Source organism: Protopterus annectens, chromosome 4.part0, assembly GCF_019279795.1.
Source record: "Protopterus annectens isolate FY-2018-M chromosome 4.part0, PAN1.0, whole genome shotgun sequence".
NCBI lineage: Eukaryota > Metazoa > Chordata > Ceratodontiformes > Protopteridae > Protopterus > Protopterus annectens.
The window spans coordinates 254,442,605-254,467,596 of NC_056733.1; positions in this window are offsets into that span (position 1 = coordinate 254,442,605).

A 24,992-nucleotide genomic window follows, 5' to 3' on the forward strand; every position below is an offset into this window, starting at 1 on the left:
GTACCTCATCCAGGGTGTCAAATATTTTAGTTCCTTTAGAAAGAAATAATTTGATCTTTGCAGGAAATGCCAATGGGGCTTTAATATTGCTCTTTTAAGCTCTTTGTTCAGTGGTAAGCAGGATTTTCTTTCACTCATTATATTACTGGAATAATCATTGTCAAATCTGACTAAATTTTCACCTATTTGTAATAGGTGAGCTTTGTGTTGGTCCCTACTCCAGGCCAGTAATCAAGAAGCCTCACTCCTCACCACTGACACCAGTGAGGGATGGCCACTAGGAGGAAAAATGGATTCACACAGTATTTTCAGATGCAGCTCTCTGTACCAAGCACAGTTTCCCTTAAAAGCACACAGGGAGCACACTCCAAACCTGGGCCTGGACTCTCTGTCTTTCTCTAGTCCCCAAACAAGACTCCACACTGACCACTGTGTCCCTGTTCCAAGTAGCTGAGACACATACTTGGATATTTGATTTTCACAGACACACGCACACACACACACACACACACACACACACACACACACACACACACACACACACACACACACACACGCACACACACACATACACACCTGGGAAAGGCTGGCACAGATTTACCAGCTGTGTTCCCTCTGCCCAGACTATAAGGTAATTACACTGCTACCAGTTAGCTACTCTTAGGCTGTTACATGGGTACTCAATTATACTGAGTAAAATTAATACTAATACAAATGGAAGAGTTTGACCAATGCAATAAGGCTTTCATGATGGCCACAGTGTCACTAAAATAAACATAAGTACTCTTAAGATGTTAAAAAATATTCTCTAAAAGACCAGCTTCAGTAAAAGTTATACAAATATTTAATAATTTATAATAAAATAGAAAACATGAGAATACCGAATATCTAGTAACAATAAACACCAGAGTTTCAATCACAGGAGATATAAAAAGTAACATATTTGGATAGATTCACTCAGATGTAGAAAAACAATACTTAACTAATCTCACTATATTTTCTTGACTGACTAAACAATTATCATTCCCTGATTACTTACTCAAACAAGTCAAGATGAAGTGTATTGAGTTTCTTACTACAGCAAGGCAAGATGAGGTGTGAGATATCTGTGAGAGATCTTTCCTGTCAGGTTCTAAAAAACAAAGTGCTGCTGTGAGAGTTGCGGAATATCTCTCACTAATATCTAAAAAATAATAATTTCAGTGCTGGTTATAAAATGTCATCACATCTAGTTACCTGACTCTGGTACAATACACAACCAGAGCTTTGCTAAAAATCTATTGCAGTATCTGAAAGCTATATAACAATTTCAAAAATGTCCACCCTTCCAGGGAAGCAATTAGTTTACCCCTAAGGGCAATACAGTAAGATTCCTAGTTCTGATTTTCCCAAACATTTGTGTCTCTGGCTGCAATCAGACCTACAAGATAAAATCGTTATGCCCTAAACCGACCCATTTAATTTTCAGCTTATTTTTCAAAATTAGCTGGACTGAGATTAACCTCTTCCCTTCCAGAATTTTCTTTTAAAATATATACATATAATCAGTTATAATAATATTTATTTATTTAATATTTGTTAATCGGGAAAGTCTGACTTGGAATAAAGCCAGTTTTTAGCGGAGGCCCTGGGAGAAACACTCCAGATGCATGTCTTTGTAATGTGGGAGGAAACCGGAGCACCCAGAGGAAACTAACACGAATGCATGGAGGACATGCAGACTCTGCACAGAAGGCACCCCAGCCAAGAATCGACTGGAGAACCTCTTGCTGTGAGGCAACAACGCTACTGCTGCACCACTGCGCCATCAAATAACTAGTAGTTATATTATACTAATAATACTGTCTGACATACATGTATATCTCATTTCTGTGGAGCAAAACCCACTGTTGCATTTTTAACACAAACAACTTTACAAATACATTTTAACACATGCATTTGTGCAAATCAGTGTGATAGTCAAATGGCATAAACTTCTTTATAAAACTCCAGCTAGCTATGCTGGCATATCCTACACATGCACTGCCCTGCTCTCCCTGGCACAGATGGCACTATCTCATATCATCACATCTCTCCCCCCTTTGAAGACTCAAGCTGTTTTTTCAAGTGACCCTGGAAAACACATTGCTTTAGATAAATGAACCTGTCTGGGATCACATTAACCTATACCCTATCTTGAGAGCTCATATGCATTGGCATTGCTGACCCACTCTTTGTGCTGCACTGTCATGCTATATGCCTGCAACCCTAGGCTCCACCTTAACTTGGCATTTTGCTGGCTGGCATGATGTAGCCATGTTAATGGATTGTGATCTGTAACCACACGAAAGTAAATATTGTGGGATGAAATAACCAGGGAATTTTTATGGGTAGGCTTGTATAGGCCCTAGGGCTAATAGCCTAGTACCAACCTATGAACTTATGAACCTTCCATACAGATAGGGCTGAAATTTGTAAAGTGCCCATGCTATGGCTAGAGAATTTTTTTCTACAGCTGCGTAACCTTCCTCCCTGGGTTGTAGTCTATGGCTGAGATATACAACTGGGTGCTCTTTTCCCTCTAAGGAAACCTGGCTGAGTACAGCTCCCACCTCATAGTTTGATGCATATACCTGCACAACAAATGATTTGCTGTAATGTGAACTGGCTAATAACACAGGGGGTCCTTCCAAAGCCCCTTTAAGCTTTTGGAATGCCTGCTTGCAGGTTGGGGTCCACACTACCTTATCTGGCCTGTGTTTCCTCATCAGGTCTGTGAGGGGAGCAGCTATTGTACTATAATTGGGAATGAACTTTCTGTTGCACCCTGCATCCCCCAAGAATACTCTCAGCTGCTTTTTGGTAACAGGAGCATGCCACATCTGAATAGCTTCCACTTTGGCAGGTTCTGGTCTGATCTTACCATTCCCCACTCTATCTCCCAGGTAGTAGTTTGCCATACCCACCTGACACTTACTGGGCATAATGGTCAACCCTACCCTTTGCCTCCTGCCTAGCAAGTTTACAATATAATTAATGTCACTGACCTTCCTTACCACTTTGAAGGGTCCCTCCCAGGCTGCCTGCAGCTTATTGTGTCTGACAGGAATGAGCACCATAACCTGTTGTCCCACAGCATACTTTCAGGCTCACGCATTCCTGTCATATCAGACCTTTTTCTGCTGTTGAGCTCCTGCCAGGTTCTCCTGGGCCAAGACCATGAGCTCCCAAAGCCTTGTCCTGAGGTTTAGGACTTATGCCATAACAGACTCCTTGTGGGATTCACACTCACCCTCCCATTAATCACAAATCAAATCTAAAGGCCCTCTCAACCTATGCCCATACAGCAACACAAAGGGTAAAAAAACTGTGGATTCCTAGGGCATCTCTCTGTATGTAAATAGAAGATGGGACAGATATCTGTCCACTCTCTCTTAAACTGCTCTACAAATGCCCATGGCATGGTCTTAAGTGTAGAGTTTAACCTCTCCACAAACCATTAGTCTGGGGGTGGTGCAAGGTGGTCTTTAAGTACTTTACCCCACAGAGCTTCCGCAGACAAGTCAGCAGGTCTAACATGAAATTAGCAGCTCTGTCAGTCATTTTTTTTTCTCAGGAAACATACCCTGCTGAAAATGTCTAACAAAGCATTTGCTACCATCTCTGCTGCAATGGAGGACAGAGCCACCACCCCAGGGTATCTAGTAACATAATGTGCTACCACCAGGATATACTTCTTCCCTGTGATACTTGGGTACACAGAGGCCCCACAATATCCATAGCTACCCACTGAAATGGCTCTTCAGTTACAGGCAAAGGCATCAAAGGAGCTTTGACCTTGTCTCCTGCCTTGCCTACCTTTTGGCATTGCTCACAGGTCATGCAGTACCTTGTTACATCCCTTGCAATCCCAGGCCAATAAAAGTTCTGCATAATATGTCTTCTTGGTATGCTTTATGCCTATATGACCTGCAAAAGGAATGTCATGAGCTATGGCTAGAAACGCCAGACGTTAGACTCTGTGCACTACCAACTGCTGTATTACCTCACCCTCTAGCCCTTCCTCAGGGGTCCACTCTTGATACAGTAACCCTTTGTTCAAGTATACAGACTCCCCTTTTCCTTGAGAATCAGGTGTCTCCTTAGCTACCTCCTTCAAGCCTCGTAGGGTAGGGTCTGAAACCCGAACCTGTCTCAACTGTACCTTTGTGATCCTTCCCATCTTCCTTTCCAGAGAAAGCCTAGTATCTTCCAATAAAGGTACCTCACTGTCAGCCTGAGTACTACCATTCACCTCTATCCTTGCAGTCACCCTGTCCATGGGAACATCACTACCTAACAGCAGCTGTGGCTCACTTTCAGGTTCCCTGCTACAGGGTAGCTCCCCTCCCTGAAATAGCCACATCATCAGCCCCATCTTCAGGTGTAGGGTCTGTCTGGGTCTTCCCAGCCTACCAGACCTACATGCCTGTCTCCAAGCCTGACTGCATGTACCTGCATGCATACAAGGAACTGTATTATCAGAAATGTTCCCTATCAAGACATCTGCAGGAATATCCTCAAACACAGCTACCTGCTTGCTTCCTTTTCCACCCTCCCATTCAAGGTGAAACCTGACCAAAGGTATTTGGAATGGGAGTCCTCCTAAAGCTCTGATGGGAGTGGAGTGCCCAAGCAAGTACTGCTCATCTTTAACTACTGCAGGCTTCACAATAGTTGTGTCAGAGGCTGTGTCTCTCTTAGCAGTGTGGCCTGTCTTCCATTCACTTTGATAGGATACAAACTCTGGTGATAGTTTGGTACCCCTGTTGTCTCCAAACAACTTACTACTGGGACGCTGTTATTCCCACTTTCTGGCACCCTCACCTTTTGTTCCCCACCTTGTTTCAGTGGACATTTGTATGCTACATAGCCCCTCTGGTTACATTTAAAACATCTAACCCTTGACCCTGGCCATGTACCTGAACTAGTGGCTTCCCCTGTTACTGGTACACTCTGTTGAGGTGGTTTAGGCTACCCACCATGGGTTCCTTATATCCATTTGCAGCTCTGTGTATCCCCTTCTTGTGCAGTGATGCCCTGCTTGCTAAGTAGAGATCCATTTTCTCCCCAGCTCATCTGCAGAGTTGCAGTCTCGGTATTCCAACCAGATTCTCATGCCCTCAGGCAAAATATTAAGGGCTTGTTCCCTCACCAAAAGGTCTGCCAGCCTTTCAAAAGTGGTAACCTGACACCCACTAACCCACTTATAAAAGTAAGTACGTAACCCAGCAATATAATTGCATACACTTTCCTTTGCCTTGCATCTGTGTTCACAAACTTGTTTTTCTGTAAGCTTCAAGTGTTAACTTATAACAGTTCAATCAACATTATTTCACTCTATCATAGTTTAAACAATCAGTATCAGATCATTTAGAAACAGCAGTTACAGCTTTGCCATAGAGTAACGGGTCAGGACCATACCCAGAGCTCTTGGTCAACATTATACTGTTTACATACTCTTTCAAATATATAGATAAAAGTATCAAAGTCATCCCCCTCTGCAAATTTTGGAAGAAATTCACTAACGTTTATTGCTTCTGGGGTCTGGTTATTTTCTTCCCCATTACCTCCATGACCCTGACAAAAGGTCAGCATTTCCCTCTTGTGTTGTCACTACTTCTCTTTTTCTTCAGGCTCCAATCACCCGCAGTCTCTCATTTTCCTTGATCTCCAAATGATGCAGTCTCTCTTCAGTCTCCCAACATTTGACCTCCAGTTCAGGCTGACACCGCTTTTCCTTTTCTTCACCCTTAAACATTGCAGTGTCTCTTTGTCCTCCAAACATTTGGCCTCCAGCACAAGTCTCTTTAACTCCAGATGGATTTTTAAGTCCTCTGAGGAAAAAGTGAACTGTCCTGTTTCTGAAGAATGCACATCCCAGACACCAGACTGTTTCTGAAGAATGCACATCCCAGACACCAGACTGGTTGTCCTCCTGGCCACTGGTCTGCACTGCAGCTGCAATTAAAGCTGAAATCATTTCCTCTTTAGTCTGGTTAGCATGTACCAGTCCTTTGGCTTCACACACCTTGGCCAACTGGTTGTTTGTCAGCTTACCATAATCCCCTACTGACATCTTTCCTTGACTAAACTAAACTAACAAAAATGAATAAATCTGTTGTGAAAATGAAACTCTGAATGTTTACTTTGTGGCTGTTGAAAGTACACACACCTTCATTGATAACTGCCCACAGGCTACTGAAGTCCAATTAATATCCCACCACTCTGACACCAATATTTGATGAGTCCTCTTTACTCCTGGCCTGTAATCAAGGACCCTCAATCCTCACAATTGACACTGGTGAGAGACAGTCACTAAAACAGGAATGGATTTACACAATATTTCAAATGCAGCTTTCTGCATCAAGCACAATTTTCCCCAAGAACAGCTCCAACTGACTGGCATACCCACACCTGGGTATTTGATTTTCACACACTTGTGGGAGAGGCTGGCACAGGTTTACTAGCTGTGCCCCTTATGCTAAGACAATAAGGTAGTGATGCTGCCACCAGCCAGTCACTGTCAGGCTCTTACAAAGTTATCCAATTATACTGAGTAAACTCAATACTAACATAAATGGTAGAGTGTAACCCAAGCAGCAAGGCTTTTTGGAGTAACCAAAATATCATTAGAATAAGCACAAGTACTCTCAAGATGTTAAAAGTAATCTCTAAAAGACCATCTACAATAAAAGATATACAAATATTAAATAATAAATAATAAAATAGAAAATATGAAAATGTTGAATATTTTAGTGCAGCAAACATCAGAGTTTCAATCTCAGGAGAAATAAAAATAACACAGTTGGAGAGATTCAAGCAGATGCAAAAAAAACTTAGTTAATCTCACTGTATTTCCTGACTATTTAAAGAAGAGCTGTTCCCTATCTAATTTAATACAGCAAGGCAAGGTTGGATGCTGAATTGTTTACTTCCATAAGGCAAGCTGATGTTCTTCCCACTTACACTGTTCTAACTGAACTGACTGTGATAACTGTCATAGATTTTTATATTAGGTTCCAAAAAAAAAAAAACACACAAAACAAGCTGATCTGTGAGTTCCATCCCCTTAGTGCTGGTTATAGAATGACATTACATTTGATCACATGACTCTGGTAGAAAACAGACTCAGAGCTTTTCTAATATTTGTTGCAGTATTTGAAAATTATAGAATTATTTGTTTAAACATAAACATTTAATCAGTTATAATAGCACTGTTAATACATTTTTAATATAAGCATCTGTACAAGTCAGTGTAACAGTTAAATGACAGAAAATTATTTACACAACTGTTTACAAAGATCCAGCTAACTATGCTGGCATATGTTACACATGCATTGCCCCATTCTCCCTGGCACAGATGACAGTAACTCACATCATCACATCTAGTTACAACAAACACCACAGTTTCAATCACAGGAGATATAAAAATAACATACTTGGATAGATTCACTCAGATGCAGAAAAACAATACTTAACTAATCTCACTATATTTCCTGACTGACTAAAGAATTACTGTTCCCTGGTTACTTACTAAAGCAAGGCAAGATGAAGTGTGTTGAGTTGCTTACTACAGCAAGGCAAGATGAGGTGTGAGGTTGTATGAGATACCTGTGAGAGATCTTTCCTGTCAGGTAAAACAAAGTGCTGCTGTGAGAGTTCCAGAAAATCTCTCATTAACACCTAAAAAAAATAATTTCAGTGCTGGTCATAGAGTGATCTCACATCTGGAACCCCTAAGGACAATACAGTAAGATTCCTAGTCCTGGTTTTCTCAGACATTTTTTTTCTCATAGAATCATAGGAAGTTACTAGGCTATAGACCCTGAGTCCCTTACAAACCTAGCCAAGAATTTAGCCCATGTTCCAACAAGTCAGCACACAATGCCACTGTCCAGCAGGGACACAGGTGGAATCCCAGGGGGTGCATTTTCTGTTCCCCATCCAGTTATCCAGGTTGTGCTTAAAAAGGGTTAATGAGGTACTCTGCTTGATGTGAAGAAGGAGTCTATTCCACAAAAGGGGGAGTCTCTGGGACATAAATCTGTCCCGCCAACAAGTCCTATTAATGTCACAGAGCAGGTTGAGGTTACATGTGCAGGTTACTCGAGTGGAGCTTGACTTGCGGCTATGCAGCAGTCCCATCAAGATGGGGTCTGAGATTTCTTTGTATGCCAGACAGAGGTCACCTCTGAGAAGTCTGTAGGAGACTGAGTAGTGGGACAGGGCCTTTAGCCCATCTGTGTAGGGTAGATGTTAGAGGCCCTGGATTTTCCTGGTGAGGAACCTCTGTGATCTTCAGCTGCTGCATGTGCTTTGTGAGGTATATGCCGAAAGGGACATTGTACTCAATCATGGGTCTTATAAGAGAAAAATACAGTGATGTTATGACCACCTTGTCCCTGGATGAGATATTCTTACTAATGTGGTGGGCCATGTAGAAAGCTTTCCATACAATGGAGGCAATATGGTGGCCAAAAGTCAGATTGCTATCAACCTGGGTACCCAAGTCCCTCACGAATGATTGCATGCTTAGGACCTTATTATTAATGCGATTTGTGGGGATGCCATGTTTCTGGCACCAGTCATTTGTTTGGGTGAAACCATCTTGGAGGATGTCCACATCACTAGGGGAATTGATGACAGCACCCAGCTTGCAGTCATCAGGAAACTTGGTCAGCCATAGCCCACTGGTTTTGGCCTGCACCTCAGAAAAGTATATCCCAAACAACAGTGGCCCCAAGACTGATTCCTGGGATAAACCACTCATTATGGGTCTACTGCTTGAGGTGGCTTCCCCTATTTTGACTAAATGGGTTCTATCAGTGAGCCAGTTTGCTACCCATCTGGTAACATATAGATTGATGCCTAGTTGAGAGAGTTTATCTATTATACCTGAGTGAGGAATAGTATTGAAGGCTTTGGCCAGGTCAAGGTAGGAGTGTGCACTGTTTTCCCCTTGTCCATGACTTTGTTGACTGTCTCAAAGAAGTCAACCAAATTTAACAGGCATGACCTCCCCTTGACAAAACCAAACTGTGTGGGATCAAGTGTTTGAAGGTTGCCAGTGTCCTTGTTAATAAGGTCCTTGATAATCCATTCCATGGACCTGCAGATCAGGCTAGTTAGGCTGATGGGTCGATAGTTTCCTAGATTGGTGTATACTCCACCTTTGCGCAAAGGGATGACAGTGGCTGTCCTCCACTCAGCTGGGATGAAGCCAGTACTCAGGCTTTGGTTGAACAGGGTGCCTAATGGTGCTGCAAGTTTCTGCCTGAGTTCATGTAAGATGCAGCCTGGGATGTTATTGGATCCCATGGAGGCTGTATTTTTTGCCTTTGAGAGGGCAGTGATGACTTGCTCCATAGAGATAAGGGGAGGGGGCAGGTGCTGGGGATGTCCTAATTTACTTATGGAGGGACAGAGGGGTGAGGTTTTCACTGAACCTGCCTGCCAACAGGTTGGTTATATCTACTGCATTTGTTTATGTGGGGTCCATGACCACCAGTTCTGAGCAGATCTGGATTCTTCCTTTGAGATTGCTGCAATCAGACCTGTAAGATAAAAATCTTTATGGCCTAAACCAACCCATTTAGTTTGCAACCTATTTTCCAAAATTAGCTGGAATGAGATTGACCTCTTCCATTCCAGAATTCTCTGTTAAAACATATACATTTAATCATCATCTTCTTTCGGCTGTTCCAGTTAGGGGTCGCCACAGTGGATCACCTGTTTCCATTTCTTCCTGTCCTCTGCATCTTGCTCTGTCACACCAACCACCTGCATGTCCTCTCTCACCACATCCATAAACCTTATCTTAGGACTTCCTCTTTTCCTGTTACCTGGTAGCTTCATCCTTAGCATTTTTCCCAATATACTCATCATCCCTCATCAGCACATTTCTAAACCAACGTAATCTTGCCTGTCTGGCTTTGTCTCCAAACCTTCCAACCTGGGCTGACCCTCTAATATACTTATTCCTAATCCTGTCCACCCTCGTCACATCCAGTGAAAATCTTAACATCTTTAACTCTGCCACATCCAGCTCAAACTCCTGCCTTTTTGTCAATGCCACTGTCTCCAACCCATATAACATAGATGGTCTCACTACCCTCTTGTAGACCTTCCCTTTCACTCTTACAGGTACTCATCTGTCACAAATCACTCCTGACACTCTTCTCCACCCACTCCATCCTGCCTGTACTCACTTCTTCACCTCTCTTCCACACTCACCATTACTCTGAACTATTGATCCCAAGTATTTAAACTCATCCACCTTCGCCACCTCTACTCCTTGCATCCTCACCATTCCTCTATCCTCCCTCTCATTCACACACATATATTCTGTCTTAGTCCTGCTGACCTTCATTACTTTTCTCTCTAGAGCATATCTCCATCTCTCCAGGGTCTCCTCCACCTGTTCCCTACTCTCACTACAGATCACAATGTCATCTGCAAACATCATAGTCCACGAGGACTCCTGTCTGATTTCATCTGTCAACCTGTCCATCACAATTGCAATAAGAAAGGACTCAGAGCTGACCCTTGATGTAACCCCACCTCCACCTTAAACGCATCTGTCACTCCCACCGCAGACTTCACCGCTGCCACACTATCCTCGTACATATTCTGTACCACTCTTACATACTTCTCTGACACTCCTGACTTCCTCATACAATACCACAACTCCTCTCTAGGCACCCTGTCATATGCTTTCTCTAAGTCTACAAAAACATAATGCAACTCCTTCTGACATTCTCTGTACTTCTCCATCAACACACTCAGAGCAAACATCACATCTGTAGTGCTCTTTCCCGGCATGAAACCATACTGCTGATCACTAATCATCACGTCCCTTCTTAACCTTGCTTCCACTACTCTTTCCCATAACTTCAAGCTGTGACTGATCAATTTAATCCCTCTGTAGTTACTACAGCTCTGCACATCACCCTTATTCTTAAAAATTGGTACCAAAACACTTTTTCTTATACATTTAATCAGTTATAATAATACTGTTTCACATATGTGTATTATCTCTCTTCTGTCTAGCAGGACCCACTGCTGATGAAACTTTACAAAAAATGTTTTTAACACAAGCATCTGTACAAATGTCAAATGACATAAAATTCTTTACAAAGCTCCAGCTAGCTATGCTGGTATATGTTACACATGTACTGCCCTACTCCCCGTGGCACAGATGGAACTACCTCTGATCATCACAGGCTGGACCATGCTGTTTTTAATATTTGATCTTTTTCTAAGCTAGAAATAAACTTAACTATAATTGAATGTGGTGGTGAGTTTTCCTTCTTCAAAGGTGCTCTCAGGGATCTTTGTACCCTTTCAATTCCAAAAGCTAAAGTTTCAGGTATATTTAATGTTTTATGTAGCCAGGTTGTTAAGAAGTTTATTATATTGTTTCCCTCATACTTTTCAGTCATGCCATAATTTCTAATGTTATTTAATCTCAGTCGATTTTCTAAATCATCAACTTTATCTATTAGCCAGTTATTTTGTTTAAAAAGAAATTCAGTTTGACACTCATCTTCAGTTATTCTCCCTTCATGATCATTTAAAGCTTCTTCCATCCTGCTGATTTGTGCACTTTGTTGTTTCATAAGAATTTCTAAATGTTAAATCTTCTTTTTGGTCTCTTCTTTGAAACATTTTGTTTTGGCATTCAGTTGTTCCATTTTAAGTAATAATCCAGCATACTACATATTAGTGACTGGACATCTTTTTTAACACAAGAATCCAAGTACCATTTCTTGAGGGGGTCATGTTGAAGGCTCTTCTCTCTTAACTAAGCAGTTGAAATTCTGATAGAAAAATTACAACTTTTGAAGAACTTGAAGCTATGAATCTTTTCTGACTGTTAATGAATAAAATTCGCTAACAAGTATCTCCAAATTTTAATTTTTTGATTATAGTTTCTGTCAGAGAAATGTTTTCAGTTGCAAAGCTTTCACCAGTTGCTGCTCTCAGTTAGTCATCTTGGTCACTGGTAGAATGTTTTTGTGGGGATAAAAAAGAGAAAATGCACAACATATGGTTGAAGTTAGTTTTATATAGTGAAGGTAAGCAAGAGAATGCAGGAAAATTAATGGTTGATTGAAAAAGTGGTGGTTGTGAAGATGTGCAAGACTGCTATAGCAGTTGTGAGTATGCAAGTGTTTGCAATTTAAATTAGGGTAAGCGTTAGGTTAAGTGACAGAGTCAGTGATGTGCAAGTTTTGTGTTGTCTGTTTTCTGCGCCCTTCTGTCTTAGTAACGTAATGTGTAGGGCGAGGGTAAGGGACGTGTGCTAACCCTAACCGTAACCCTAACCCTACCCATTATATTACTAAAAACCTTTTTCCTAACAGTATCACCAACAAGGTGACACATGATCTCAGTTTTGTAGCTATGTTTTACTGATGTAGGGCTTTTTTGTGAGAGACAAGTATCCATTGTTTTGTGATTCACTCTCTTTTTTGTTCTAACATTTGTGATCCTCTCTGTCTTTAGAGTTGTATACCTTTTATGATGTAATCCAGCCAGGATATAGTTCAGCACTTTCATCTGTCTATTTCAAGACGTCTTCATAAAGAAATTGATGAAGTTTACAGACTAAAAAAGCCCTCCCCAAAGACTGCATCGCACAACAACCAAAAACAGTAAAGGCAACACAAATATTTAATAATATATTATTATATTTACAAAACTATAACATAATTACAATTTAGCAGCCTCCTTCTCCACAACATACTCGACATCGATGGAATAGTTTATTCAAATGCAATGTTTACTTTCAAGTATAGCTGACAATAAAGCTCTTTAATATCCAGAATTTCTAAATCAATCACTTCATGATAAAGAACATGAGTTATTTGTTTAAATATTCTGCAGTTTGCAATAATTTCAAAACATTTTTCTTTTTTGTTTTGGGTCAAGTGAGTTTTTGTAATAAACAGATGAACGCACAAAACCATATCCTGGCTGTGATTCCTTTTTGTGGTGTATTTGTCTTATTTTAGTTAAAGGACAACAATGGGATTCTTTTATTAAATGCTCAGCTTCTATGTCCTTTTCTCCTTACTTATTGTCCCTGCTATGAATAAACAGCAACATGGCATTTAAAATATTTTAAATTGACTGTTTCTCTCTACTATAACCGTACCCTGCTGTACTGTGGACTTTGACAGCTAGGGAAGTTAGATGTGAAGGGGATAGGGAGATGAGACAAAGTAGTACAATTCAGGCTTCACAAAAAAATTCCAGCTTAGCCATTCTAAAAAGAAGCAGCAGTAAAAAAACACTTTGAAAGTCTGTTCTGTGGCATTTGCAGTGTTTGTGTTTTAAGAAGTCATTGAATGGCATGAAATATTACTTAAAACTAACTGACTGAAAGATAGCAGTGTATACATGTAAAATCAATGCAGTGACACAAGGCTTAGGAAGAAAAAGGCCGGCGCGGTTTAATTTTTACAGATGAGCACTGCATTGTGGGATACCTAGAGGCAGACTAAACAATGAGAATTACTTCAAGATGCCAGACCTCATGTAGTCAGACTCAGAAATTATGCATAAAATATTTAAAAACCTGTAAATAGTCCCATAGTGGTGTTCAAATGTAGGAAACACCAAACCTTGATGAAATAAACATTTTTTTTGAGTCTGTGGGTGCAGTTCCCCTTTAATGTGCCAGACAAATAAGACATTGGGACCATGAGACTCCTACAACGATCTGCTTATTCTTCAAGCCTTTAGTCAGAAAAGCTGAACCCCTTCCTATCAACTGACTTACCTTCATAAATACTATAATCCTTAAAGATATACTGCTCTTCAGATACCGAGTAGGTAACCCTTCCCACCTTCCATCAGTGATTACTGATAGAACTGCTTTCTTTAGTACGTTTTCACTACAGGACCTGACTACATTTTTTAAACATTGTCAGCAGGGGCAGATAATTCTGACTGCTTCTTAAAGTCATGTGACTCATGTGTAGATGTAGATAATTTCATGGAATGTAGTACACCTGCAATAGGTTTAGGTATTGTTCAATGGGCATTCCAGGTTTTAACTAGTAACATCAAAAAGCTATGTTCTTTTGTTTGGCATCTATGATTCTTGAAGTCATATGCAGCACCTGTTGCTCCATAAGGTTTGAGAGTAGTACTGAAACCTAGGCCACAATTCTTTTTCCTTAACAGAAACTGGTTCAGCATACAGATTCTCCCTTTTTGTTAAACTGTTAACTGAATATTTTGAGTAACACATTTGGGAGGACTCATGAAAGTTAACATGTTAATTAAAGTTAAAAAGTATTTTTTCTGAATTCAAGAAGAGCCCTACTACAATGCTTTTGCTGTCTATTCAATCAGAAAGGTAACACAAAGTGTACACATAGTGTACATTTTCTAGTATCCATTATGAATCCCCCATTATTTTCTCTGCACTGCAGTAGTATGTTTAAAGTACATAAATTTGATAAGCATCACCTGCTCACTTCTCTCATGAACTGTACAAAATAAGAATCAGCTAAAACATGTAAACTTAACAAATACCAAACGGATATAAATGACTAGCAATTTAACCTGGCCTTGTATTATATTTTCTGTTTCTTCTTATTTGATTTAGGTTTATGGACAAGTATTAGGCAATCCATCTATAGATCATTACAAGGCTGGCTAATAAACTATATTCAAAAGTTCCCTCCATTTTCAAGAAGGGCAACACAAGATGGAGAGGAAACGAATTCTAGGGAACTCATCCTATTATCCAGATTTGCCTTACAGGTGGCAAGGGTGCTGCTTTGCTTGACATGTAACTGAAGCTTGTTCCAGATGAGGGGTATACATTGGGATATGCCTCTATCATTTCTTCATGTCTTATGTATCTTTTGATGAGTGTTTAGCTAATTTAATCAGTTATTTGAAGACCCATTTCTTTTCTGAATAAATGGGGGGTTAAAGAGAGTCAGCTCTTTCATGGTTTGAAATGCTAGATATATGTCCCCATAGAGAAGTCTGTAAGAAACTGACTATAGAGAGAAGGCCGCCAGTCCGTTCTGATACCAACAAGGGCATTATAGTCAATAATGGGTCTGATAAGATATGATTAAAGGAGAATTAGGACTTATTTGGATCCAGAGGAGATGGCTTTGGAAATTAGATGAGCCAAACAGAAGGCTTTCCAGAGGGCTGCCAGTCTGTCCTGATAACTAAGATTTTTGATGTCATTTATATTTTAGTTAGGAATTTCTAAGGTCTCTCAAGCTGAGTGGTATGTTTAAACAAGTACGACCAAAAAGGGCATTATATTCTATAATGGGTCTGATGATCATAAGGAATATGCTAAAGGAGAATTAAGACTTCTTTGGATCCAGAAGAGATGCCTTTGGAAATTAGATGAGCCAAATAGAAGCCTTTCCAAACTGCTGTGGAGACATGATTGTCAAAAGATAAGGAATTATCAAGAGTGCCTAGATTCCTTTCAACAGTGTCTGATTAAAGAGGTGCATCACCTATATGGCATAGGAAAATATTTTGTGTACCAAACTGAACCATACTACATTTTTTCTAAATTTACTTCCTGACCATTAACCTTGTACTCATTGTCAGAGCAATTGTGAATCAGTCAAAGACTCAGTAACATATACAATTTACAGTCATCTTCAAACTTCAATAACCATAGGCCAGGAGTATTGTCCTGACGGTTTTGGAAACAGATGCCAAATAGGAATGGGCCCAGCAATGAGCTCTTTGGTATACCACTGGTAACTTTTTTTTTTCTTTCAGAAGTGACAGTTGTAACTTTAACCACATGGGTTCTATTAGACAATTAGTTGGTTATTCATCATACAGCATAAAGATTTCTATTCAGATTTACAAATCTTTCAACAATGCTTCCATGAGGATTAATGTTAAAGGTTTTGGCTGGGTCCAGATGAACTGCATGTATTGTGTAACTGCTATCTACTGCTATTGTGACTTTTTCAAAGACATTAATGAGGTTAAAGAGCAAGACCTTCCTTTGGCACAGTGAATTAATGAGGGTCCAGGGTTAAGAGAGTTTCAATATCCAGATTAATGAGGTCTGTGATAATATGTCTAATAGCTTTACATATAGGAGTAGTGTGATTAGTGGGACTATAGTTACTAGGGTACATAGTCTGGCCACACATACGTAATGGTATTTCAATGGCTGTTTTCCATGCTACAGGAATGTAATCAGTGAAGAGGCTTAACCTAAGGAGGTTAAATACAGGTTCATATAGGTCATATTGGGTAGTGATAATCAGGCAACCTGAGATGTCATCAGGACATATGGATGAAGTGTTCTTAGCTTTTGAGAGGGCTGAAAGGACAGGTGGAGGATGAGGCTATAGAATTTGTGGAATGGTTATAACTCTGTGAGTGGAGTAAAATTTGCATTCAATTTGTCAGCTATGGAAATAACTATTTCCTTTGGGTCAGTGCAGGCAGTAGGATGGTAGACTAATTTCAAACATTGCTAGGTATTAGTTCTTAACTTCTTCACATAGTTTGTGAAAGATTTGTGGTTATTTTTGGTTTTATTGCCTTTTTAAAATTCATAGTTCTTAAGCTCTTTGCTAGTTTGTTTAAGCGTATTATTGAGGTCAGAGTCAGTTACAGCATAAGGAGACCTAGGTAGCTGCCTGGTGCTGGCTGGGGGGGGGGGGGGTCTGGCTATAAAACATTAATTTAAAAAATGTTCAAATCTCTGGTGCTTCATACAGCATTAATTAAAAAATTAAATTACTAAATTCCATACCTATCAAATTTCCATACCCATTTCTCTGCTTGACTATTGCACTCTTTCATTGGCTGGTCCAGATTCTCTTTCATTGGCTTAGATTATACTAATGTGAATTAAATTCCAACTCAGCAGTCTATTTTGCATTTGAAGTTGGTGCCAGGAAGGCAGATGGAACTGCATCTATATCTCTCCACTAACTTTGACTGCAAGCAAGGTACACAAAACTGCTTTAAGCAGTGAATTTGACCTGTAATATCTCTCCTAGCTTTGACTGAGATATCTCAGGAAATTCTAAGGTCTGCCACAGAGAAACTTTGGTACAAGCAACGTTCCTCCAAAAATGGTTTCTGCTTTAGCCTAATGCCAACAAACTACTTGCTTACTGCTTTGCTTTAATAAGGTTCTACAGCAAACTGCTTCTGCTTCACCCACACATGAACAAACTATTTGCTCACTACTTGGCTTTAGCCACAAAGTTGAAATGAAACAGCAGGTAACAAATGATGTCTATATTTTAGTAATTAGTAGGTATGTGTGTTTTTATAGGTTCATAGGTAAGCAGCAGACTAGCTGCTTTTTTGTAGGCCATTTTATACCTTGTTGATTTCCTTTTTGGTGCACAAATTAACTATCCAGTTAGTTGTTAGGCCTTACCCATCCCATTGTTGAGGATTATATATCACCCTTAACAAGAATAACTAGGATCATACCATGGATACTTTGAGCGGACCTATGCATGGTGTAAAGCATTTAGCAGCTTTCTCTGTCCATTAGTAGTACAGGGAGCAGCCCTGGGGTAAATTTTCTGTTTCCCATCCATAGAATGACATTGCATCTGAATATGGACAGGGCTGAGCTTTGTTTTACATAGATGGGAAGTCTGTTCCAGAGCAGTGCTATCCTCTGCAAGATATACCTGTTTTTCCAAACCATTCTATTGATGTTGCAGAAGAGGTTTAAATCCCTAGACACAATATTTCTGATAACATTTGACTTCTCCTTTTCCTCCTCTGCATTTTACATGTATTCATACGTCTCTGCTTATCACATTGTCTTATATTTTTCATTCCATTTTCATCACCTTATCCTATAATATCAGATAGTTAAATCATAAATGACCCACTTCCCCACATTTCCTACACATTAGTTTCCAATTTCTTACAGAATGTCCATTTTCTTACTGAATGCCTATTTTCTTCCACATTGTCTGCATCTTTTTTTCTTATTGTCCTAGGTTGAGACATATACACACACAGAAAAGCATTTGCCTCACCATAATATTATACATTATCCTTTTTTCTGCTTACTATAATACATTAGATAGATGCAGAATTTTGTTTTCCCTAACATGAGAAGACACCTATGCTTCCCAACCCCTAACCATTAGTTTTCTTTCAGCAACATTTATTATTTCATAAACCCTTTGACATTGCTATAAATTAATTTTCAGTTCTTTTCTGATTTCTGTAGTTCATAATTGTGTGCATTACTAAGTAGCAATGCAAGTTTTTACATTGAAAAGGTCTCTGACTTGAAAACAGATGATCAAACCATTTTCCTCTGAAAATATTTTTCTGCCTTGATTAGTTCCAAGAGCACTGTATGGTTAAGTGACTAGGCAAACAGAGGGTGAAAGACTCAAGAGTCACACAGCAGGCATATGGAGGTAGAAAGACTCAAATTCTGTAGCCTTGACTATAGGAAGCATCTTATTAACAGCTTAGAGAGCCTTAAACCTCTGCATTACCTACAAGACCTTCCTTAACTTCATGTTTGACAAATTCTTGAGGCTTACAATTGGTCAGTAATACCATCCATTAGAGTTTCATAGTTCTTGTTATTCAGAAAATGCATGTTGATGCAGCACGTGTTCTGTTAGGGCATTAGTGTTGTCTGGCACTTAAGGCTCTGACCTAATAACAAACTACTTCCTGTAGACCTAAGTACAGGGTTTGAATCCTTCCAATTCTATTTGCCTATTTGTGTGACTTTGAGAAAGTCACTCAGGCAGTGCTTAAGGGTCACCCCTGAAAAAGGGCATTTTGTCCAGTGGGTTTGCTTGGTTTACAGACAGTATCCATTGCTGAACAGGTGGCATGCATGCCTTTGATGCAGGAAAATCAGGAGACTGTGGGTTGTATTCCCACACCAAGTAGCAGGATTATTTGCCAATAGTAATACTACAATGCAGCATAAGGAGATTGTACTAAAAAGTCTGAGAATAAGGTTCATAGGTTGGTACTAGACTATTGCCCCTAGGGCCTATACAAGCCTAGCCATAACACTTCCCTGGCTATTCCCTGGCTATTTCTTCCCACAGTATTTACTTCCCTGGACCCCTGTCTAGCAGGGCAACTGACATGATCCCCGGGGTGAATTTCCTATCTCCCATCCAATCATCAAGGCTCTTTTTGAAGAGGGTCAAAGAGGCACTCTGCTTGACATGTATGGGCAGTCTATTCCAGAGTCTGGGGAGTCTCTGAGTCAGGAACCTATCCCTCCAGCATGTTTTGTTCATTGTGATGACAAGGTTTAGATCCCTGGAGCATGTGTCTCTGAGGGATTGGGATTTCTTTAAGTGTAGCATGTCCAACAGCTCTGGGTTTGACATGACCTTGTATGTTAAGCAGAGATTGCCTCTGAGTAGATGGTATTCGACAGAGTATAGGTGGAGTTTGTTTAGACTGTCAACATAGGGCATTTTCTTTAGGCTGTGATTCTTTTAGTGAGGTATTTCTGTGGCCTTTCCAGTTGTTGCAGATGTCTTGAGAGGTGCATACCAAACGGGGCATTGTATTCTATAATGGTTCTAATGAGGGATGAGTACAGTGGGACAATGACCTCCTTTTTTCTGGATGAAAAGCCCTTAGTGATGAGGTGTGCCACATAGAAGGATTTTCTGACTGTTGTGGTGATAAGATAAAGCAACAGATGGCAACAAAAATGTCTGATGTAAGAAACTTGATTCTTCTTTATCATATTATAGTACCAGTGATGAATGTTCTTGAAGCACTGATACTGAATTAGTAGTAAAAATTGGAAACTAAATAAAACAATCTCGATATACTCCTAATGTTGAATCATCTTCTAAACTTACTCAGTTATGTTTCCCCTTTAGAAGACAGGGAGCAAGAAACACAAACAGTAAAGGTAGCTGCAATGTTTTCTTAGACTCTGAATGCCACACATAAATTGTACATGGTACATTTCAGCTTTCACTCTTTCTAGTACTATTTTGTCAAGATCAAAAAATTATTTGTTTAGTAAGTCAGAATTTTTTGCTACATGCTTTTTCAAATTATTATAACACCACAAGGAGTTATAAAAAAACTTTGTAGAAAACTAAATTTCAACCTGGGGTTTTCTGAAGTTGTTTGCCCTGATATGGAGGACATGATGCATTTAAATATAAACATTTTCACTTTCAACCAGTTTACAGCACATAGATTATGCCTTTTGAGAAGACTTATCTTGGTGGATTTACAGATAAATGAGGAGTCTAGTTGATTTACAGATAAATGAAGAGTCTAGTTTTGGTCATAATTTGTCAGAAAGTGAAAGGGAAGATCCCCAGATGTAAAACTAAATCATCATGTAGTAGTGACCCAAGCAAATACAGGGGATGATGTGGTGATTTGGGTTTGTGAAGCTTAGATAAAAGAATCACTGACACTGAGTGATGTTTGGCTCAATTCATATCTCTACTGTGACCCAAATGTAAAGTTTAAACAAAAGATCAATACTTTTTACCACATATACATAATATGGGATTAATTTCTGCAGGTTGGAAACAACAATTACAAGTACAGTATCCCCACCTACAGTATTTTGGCTTTTGCCTAAAATATACCCATCTTTACCCCCACCCCCACCCCCACCCCACCAATCCTATTCATCCTGTTGTTTCAGGACAGCCATCACTGATTGAATATCTTTGTTGTTTCTTAAAATAATGTCCCCATCACTTTCTTGACTACTTGTCCCAACAAGAGTCACTATGTTAGCAAACATGCCAGGGTAGATCAGACCTCTCTATGCCCAGCAAGAATCTTTAGCTCATCCTGAGGAATCCTCAGATAAGTTGAGAAACGTAATTCTACTATGTCCCAGGTTTGCTGAAGGGCCTATTTCCAATGAGCTGTACATGGTAAGCCTCTTGAGGGAAGCATTATGGGTCATTCTTACAAGGTGCTCAAGCCATTTGAACTGACTGCTGTCAACACTGAGAAGTAGCAGTTGTACCCAGAGGTTCTCAGGGATTGACAAGCTTCTCCCTTTAGCACAGAAAGTGTCCAGGCAGCTAGTAAAGGAACCTCATTTTTCTTGCCTGTGCCACAACCTCATCCTTTGAAACCCTACCCAAAGGTGATGACCAAAGGTAAGAATGTAGACCCTGAGTGACTGAACAGACAGCTTCATTTATGACTTAGCTGTCTTTTCTCCACCACAGTCTGGTAAAATGCCTGCAGTACTACCAACCTGATTGTCAGTCTTTCATTATTCTCAACCCTCACTTGTGAATGACACTCTAAGACACTTAAGATCTTGTACCTGAGATAGCTGCTCTCCCTTCACCCGAAGAGAGCGGTCCACTTTTTACAAGAGAGAACCTTGTCTTCTGATTTAGAAGTGTTGATTTACATTCCAGCCAGTTTACACTCAACAACAGATCATTCCAGTGCATGTTGGAGATCACAATCACCTGAGGGGAAGAGGACAACTTAATTAGAAAATGATGCAACCCTTTCATCCCCAAACTGGATAACCCCCCCGAGCTAGGCTATACCTTGTTATCTTGCCATTGAAAATCAGAAACTGAAGAGAAACAAAACACACCTTTGGTGTAGTTCTATAAATGTGGATAAAACTCTTAGTCCTCTAACAGAGAAACTGAGTTGCACACAACACTGATAGTAGGACCCTGTACTATTGTAGTATGTCCTCTAAGATATTCTAACATCCAAGCCCACAAAATATTTGTAGACAGTACTGGCAAATTCCTATGATCCCCTCTAATGTCCATCCAAGGACAAAGAGTTGAGCCACTGTTCCATAGCCAGGATAGAATCCACATTGCTCCTTCCAAATCAAAGGTTCAGCTGTTAAAGTCTTCTTTCCTTTCTATCTCCCAACATAAGTTTTCCGAGGAAGCTGATAAATGTGATACCTCTATAACAGAATTGCACTGCCATGTCTCCTTTTTTTGAAAATGGTGCCCTGTCCTGGACTTCCATTCAGTGTTGAAAATGTGCTGTTTACCAAGATACCCCTAACAAAGTCCAGTATGCTAGGCATTTTCAGAAGGATCTCATCCTGTCCCACAGCAGAAATACTCAATCACTAAACTGGGATTGTCTACCAAAATAAATCCAGAGCCACCATCTGTTTTGGGCTCAGCCTCTTCAGAAAAGAAAGAATGATATTCCCTGAATTCAGTTTTTCATAGTGTTTCTTTCACCTCTCAATGAATTAGAAGATAAAGTAATCAGTTTACCATCCTTGCTGAGAACAGTATGGGCAGTGTTTTACCCTTCCTTTGTAAGGCACTAGATGGTTTGCTAGAACCTCTTTGAGCCTATATAAATGTCATTCTCCATGGCCTTACCAGACTTCTCCCATGAGTGAGCCTTTGCTTCATTAACTACCACAGCTGCTGCCTTCATGGTTTGTTGGTACCTATTAGTTAAAACTGGGGACCCCAGGTGGAATTGCATGGAAGGCTTCCTCTCACTGCTGGTACCCACAAACAGGTCGAATGGTTACTCTGATATTTATAGATAAATATGAAATGTTTTCTGAACCAGAATGCAACAGATATATGAGCAAGTATATGTAGGATATGGAAATGTCATTGATTTGCCCTGTAACTATAGGATCTGTATTTCTTCCTAGGTCAGAAAGCTAAGGGCATAAAATAGCAGTTAGAAAATTCTCTTAAGGAGAACTAAACCAAGAGCAAGTAAAGAGGCTGACCAATATGTAAATGTGAAACTCTGTTTCTGTATTACTAAACAAAGATATAATCTATAACTGATTGAGCAAATCAGAGAGAATCAGAAGTCTGAACTGCCTGTCACCTGTGAGCTCTCTGCAATTTTCTCTGTGCCTGATATGTTCTGGAAATTTAGGTCCTATAATGAGGACAGTAAATCTATCAGAAAGTGATAGAAATAAAAGTATAGCTGTAGACAGATTTCTCTTTCTTATAATCTGTTTGTTCAAAATAATTATAATTATTTTCTGTTTCTTTGTACAATTTGTTCTCTTGTTGTATATTTAACATTGCTTACTTCATTTTTTTCTCACTAATGTATTTTTATTTATTCAGTTTTAAGAAGTTTATGGTTGGTTGTCTATTTCTATGTTTATTATTTGTTAAAAGGGTATTTATAGCTAACTGGTGACAAAGCTCCTGTTATGTACTTCCACTGGCCAGACTGTTCTGCTCACTCTTATTTGTGTTTATAATTATCTGGATTATTAATAAAAGTAAAATTCCACAGCCTGGTAATCTAGGGTGATAGCTTTTGTGAACCAGGACAGAAGGCTGTAGTATTGAAATATATTAACAACTTTCCATGAAAGTTTATATGGGCATGTTTGTGTGTGTGTGTGTGTGTGTGTGTGTGTGTGTGTGTGTGTGTGTGTGTGTGTGTGTGTGTGTGTGTGTGTGTGTGTGTGTGTGTGTGTGTGTGTGTGTGTGTGTGTGTGTGTGTGTGTGTGTGTGTGTGTGTGTGTGTGTGTGTGTGTGTTTAACTTTTTTAAAGTACAGTTACTGTGGGCAAGTGAACATTAGAAGGCAATGAAATACAAATAGGGTGATAAGAAAGGGATCTGGGGAACTAGGCCAAAAACTATGCTCAGTGAGGTATTCAGTGCATATGGTAGAGGCTCATACCAAGGACATGTATTCTTCATGCTTCTATGACCAAGTTGCACTTAGAAAATCATTCAGTAATTTAAAGTTGTGTGCATTGTTTATACTTTAATCTGTTTGGTACCAGTAGTGTGACTTGAGACACCACATGCCTGGTGGACATAACAGTTAAGATGTTCAGATTAAGTTACTTAAATCCAGTGGTGGGCAGTGGAGTAGGTCATTGTACTACAGCCCCAGTCAGCATCTGTCTCCCTTTAAGTTTGTTGGCAGTTGTGGGATTCAAGCTCCTTCTCTCTGTCATCATCTTACCTTCACATTGATTGACAGAGGTGGGATTCATACCCCATCTGATCATAAGTGTCTATTTCCAGTTACCACCATGAAAAGTCCCAACCACCTTTTGGTCATGTTGTTTCAGCTATTAATGTCTTGAATAGGGTCAGTTCAGACTCACATCCCTGAATGACAGGAGAAGCTCTTTTTGGACTTGACAGTTGAACTCATCTTTCATAAAAGCATTTGCTATGCATTCCCAGGACACATTCTCTACATATTTTGTGATTTCTAGGAATATAAAACTGCTGCCTCAACTGTTTGGCCCTACCCACCACCAAATAGTGATCAGTTGACAGCTTAACACCCACTCTTGATTTGAATGCCCAGAGTGTACAGCCTCAGTTCTGATGAAAAGACTGCTAAGTTGATAATAGATTATTGACACAAGGTGCTGTGGAACAAAGTGAACTTATGAGTATTCTTGTCTTCAAACAGGTTATTTGTTGTGGACAATCCATGACTAACTCTGCAGTTCAACAATTAACTTCTTGGCAAGAAAAGGTACAAATGAAAATGTTTATGGGAGAATTAAACATGCCGAGGGTAGAGATAGATGAGGCTCAATTACTAATAGTTAGGATTGGAGGAGATGAGAGAAAAATGGTGATATATATCAACAAGAAAGTCCCCAGGTATAGATGGTATTCCTGTGCAAGTTTGAAATCTAAGAGGGTAAAAAATGATAAAGATCTAGAAGGTTTTGTTTAACAGTATTTTAAGAGGAGAAGCACCAACATCCTGGAAGAAAGCAGTGGTAGCTGTAATACCTAAAGAGGGTAAAGAGCCATCAGATCCAGTTTCATACTGGCCCATTTCAATACTAAACCATTATTATAAAGTGTTTGTCTATAATGGCTTAAAGAATGGCAAAGGTAATGCCAACATTTATAGAAATGGCTCAGTGTGGTTTTGTGGGGGGGCAAACATTTGACAACATTAACAGTACAATGATGATTCAGAGGGAAGCTGAATATAATAAAATACCACTGTTGT